At 46.7% G+C, this 3,193-nt stretch overlaps 1 pseudogene across 1 annotated transcript; it reads right to left on the reverse strand.

Moving 5' to 3' along the window:
• Nucleotides 1-562: 562 nt before the first annotated feature.
• Nucleotides 563-2,767, reverse strand: LOC308560835 (caprin-1 pseudogene; annotated as a pseudogene). The gene has a single exon. The product of its transcript is annotated as a caprin-1 pseudogene (transcript).
• Between the last annotated feature and the right edge of the window lie 426 nt (nt 2,768-3,193).

Consider the following 3,193-nt stretch of genomic DNA (forward strand, 5'->3'; position numbering starts at 1 on the left):
TTTGCATCTTGGCTTTGTCTTATACAGTATTAGCTGTTAAGCAATTTACATGTGTTTTTAACCAGTCATTTGGCCAGAGGATGAATAGTGCTGTGTCAAAGCCAGTAGCCAGCCCCGTATGTGGATTAAGGGCCCATGCGTAATTTGGTATGCACCCAAACGTTCAGTGCTCCAATTTAACTGGAAAAGCTGTGAAATGCAGATTTTCTGCCAAACGACACTCCTCCTTCCATCTTCCTTCCAAGGGAAATATATTTGTCGATTACCACTGAATAATGCTAGGGCTGATTTGTAGATTTTATCCAGTGTCAAAGTCAATCTTGCTTTTTCCAAGCCACTTCGATTAACTATGGAGCTATGATCACCCTGTAAAGTATATTATGTTTTACTCCTAAGCAAGGGTGAGGAATCTGAGCATCATGTGCAAGGCTCGAGACAACGCTCAGGACAGAACATGCAGAGTGAAAATAGTTTCCTCCCATATCTTGGTAATATAAAGCTGACGATTGTAGTCCTGTCTTTATGGAATGAAAACAGTCCCTTTACAATAAGTTTCCTGAAGGGGAGAACAAATAGATAATAACTCTTCTGGTAACATATTATGGTACACTGGCCAGTGTGTTTTTGGCGATTAAACATAATCCTGTGAATCAGATTAATTCACTTGCTGAGTGTTCATTTGCGGTATCCCTCTGTTGGGCCTTGGGGGCCCTCCACGACCCCGTGGGGCTCCCCGTGGTCCATTCTGCCCAGAGCCTCGCTTGAAATTCTGCTGATATCCATCCCGCTGATAGCCAGAGTAGTCCCAGGGAGCACTGAACTGAGACTGTGTGTAACCACTGTTTGGAGTGTTAGAGAATGAAGGGTGGTAACCATCATATCCTCCTCTGAATCCATTGGCAGGGCCCCCGTGTCCATTCATCAAGCCTCCAGCCCCACGAGAGCCTCCACGAGACACACCGCAACTGTTGTAATAGGGCTGACTGCTGCGAGGAAATCCAGTGTTCTGCTGAGGAGGCTGCTGGTGGTTACCAGGCACTTGATGGGGCTGGTCCTGGGAACCACGGTAAATGCCAACCACTGTTTGAAGCTGTTCTTGCTGAAGCTCTGTTTGCTCTACTTGGTGAGGCTGACTGGAAAAGCTCTGGTTATAACTGGCCTGGTACTGATTCTGCTGTTTTAAAGTTTCTGGTTCATTAGCGGGAGGAACTGGGGCATTCATATTGAACACCGTTTGCATGGATTGGAATGGAGCTGCATTTACGTTGATTCCACTGCTATGTAAAGCTTTGCTTGTCCCGGCCTGGACACTTGGGGCAGAAGCAGCAGGAAGGGATGAGGAAGCTGGAGTCTGGTCTGCATTTAAAGAGATTGTTGCCTGAGTCTGATCAACTGGTTCCTTTTGTGGTCGTTGCTCTGTAGCATGAGAAGGCTGGTGCAAGGGTTGAGATGCTGTATACCCCTCACTTGTGGATGAAACCAAAGGAACCTGTGTACAGGTTCTGGTTGTACAGGAACTTCGTTAGGTTGAGCAAGTCTAGATTCAGAATGAACGGGAGGGCAAACCAGCTGGGGCGTGTCCATGTTTTGTGTTGGATTCATAGGCTGCGCAGACACAATGGCAGGATCAAGTGTCTGGTTTTCAAAATCCAGCACTGAGTCCTGTATGAAATTATAAGGCCCCTGCATTTGTGCCATAAGGTCCTGTACTCGCTGTCTTCTCACAAGCGGGTCTGCCTGAGCCTCTGGTGTCAAAGAATGGGGCTCTGGTTCTGAAGGAGATGCAGCCTGAGGGTGCTGCTGGAGTGAATGTACCACCTCGACTGCTTCAACCGTCCACTCCGACCTGCTGCTTTTCACCGCTGCCGAACTGTGTTTCAGCCATAAATTGTCTATTTACATACTCTGTTGATTCAACTTCACTTTGCTCAGTATATTCCTCTGCTGGCTCAGGTTCAGCTTCAGCTACCTGGTCTTCAACAGTAGGTACTGAGGCTGCCTCTTCTTCCTCACATAGCCCATTCTGGTGGTTGTGGCTGCTATGGAAGTAGTTTGACTGGAAAACACGCTCAACAATTTCCTTTAGAGCTTTATAGGTTGTTCCACATATAGGTTTTTCTTTGCCTTCCAGCAAGTCCCACAGATGAATGGAAGCACGTTCATACTGTTCATTCAACCTCAAGCTCATGTCCCGTTCAGGGTCTGCTAACTTGTAGAATTCATCCAACAATGACAATTCCTCTTCAGACAATATTGGAACGCCATTCAAACCCTGTTTCAGGTCAGTTCGCACTTCTTCATCTCCCAATTTGTCCAAAACATACTGCAGCTCAAGTACAGTTTTTACACGTTTTTGTTCAACTTCTTCTCTCATAGCTGCTCCCGTCGTGCTGTTTTCTTTATTGTTTTCTGAATATCTTGACTTAATGCCATGAAACTCCTCTGTAATTCTTTTGCAAACTCCAAGTTATTTGTGACTCCTGGTACTTAGATACGGCATCCAGCCGATCTTGATTAAGCCTTTCCCCTTTGTTCATTCCTCCTGGTAATCGTCAAGCTTGCCCTTTTTCTCCTCCAGGTTCTGAAGTTTCTTGTAGATCACCCCGAGAATCTGTTTCATGGCCTCGGTCTGGACAGCACCGGTGCCGGTTGTGGGGTGCTGAGAAGCCGGTGCAGAGGCCCCCGCCTCACTCCGGGAGGAACCCGATGGGGGTGGCGGTCCGGAGGACTTGCTGCCGCTTCTGCTGTGGCTGGTGGCTGAGGGCATCTTTAGACAGTGAGGGGAGAGAAGAAAAAGCAGGGGGAAGGACAGGAGCCACGAGTCAGGCGGTGGACGGGGCGAGATGCAGCTATATTATTTTTTATTTGTTTGTTGTTATTGTTTTTAAATTTATCTTTATTTTTGAAAGTATTACAGGTGTCCCATTTTCCTCCCAATTGACCCCCTCCACCTCGCTCCCATCCCCTCCCCAGGCCTTCACCCTGTTATTGTCTGTGTCCAATATTGGTTATGCATATATGCATATAACTTCTTTGGTTAATCTCTTCCCACCCTCCTCCCCCCTTCCTTCTTTCCTCTGAAATATGATCATCTGTTACATGTGTCAATGAGTCTGGATCTATTTAGTTCGTTAGATTCTTTTGTTCATTAGCTGCTTCTTAAAGAAGACCCTTCAACTTTTCCTGTAGTGCT

Source organism: Miniopterus schreibersii, assembly GCF_964146895.1.
Source record: "Miniopterus schreibersii genome assembly, chromosome: 8".
Classification (NCBI taxonomy): domain Eukaryota; kingdom Metazoa; phylum Chordata; class Mammalia; order Chiroptera; family Miniopteridae; genus Miniopterus; species Miniopterus schreibersii.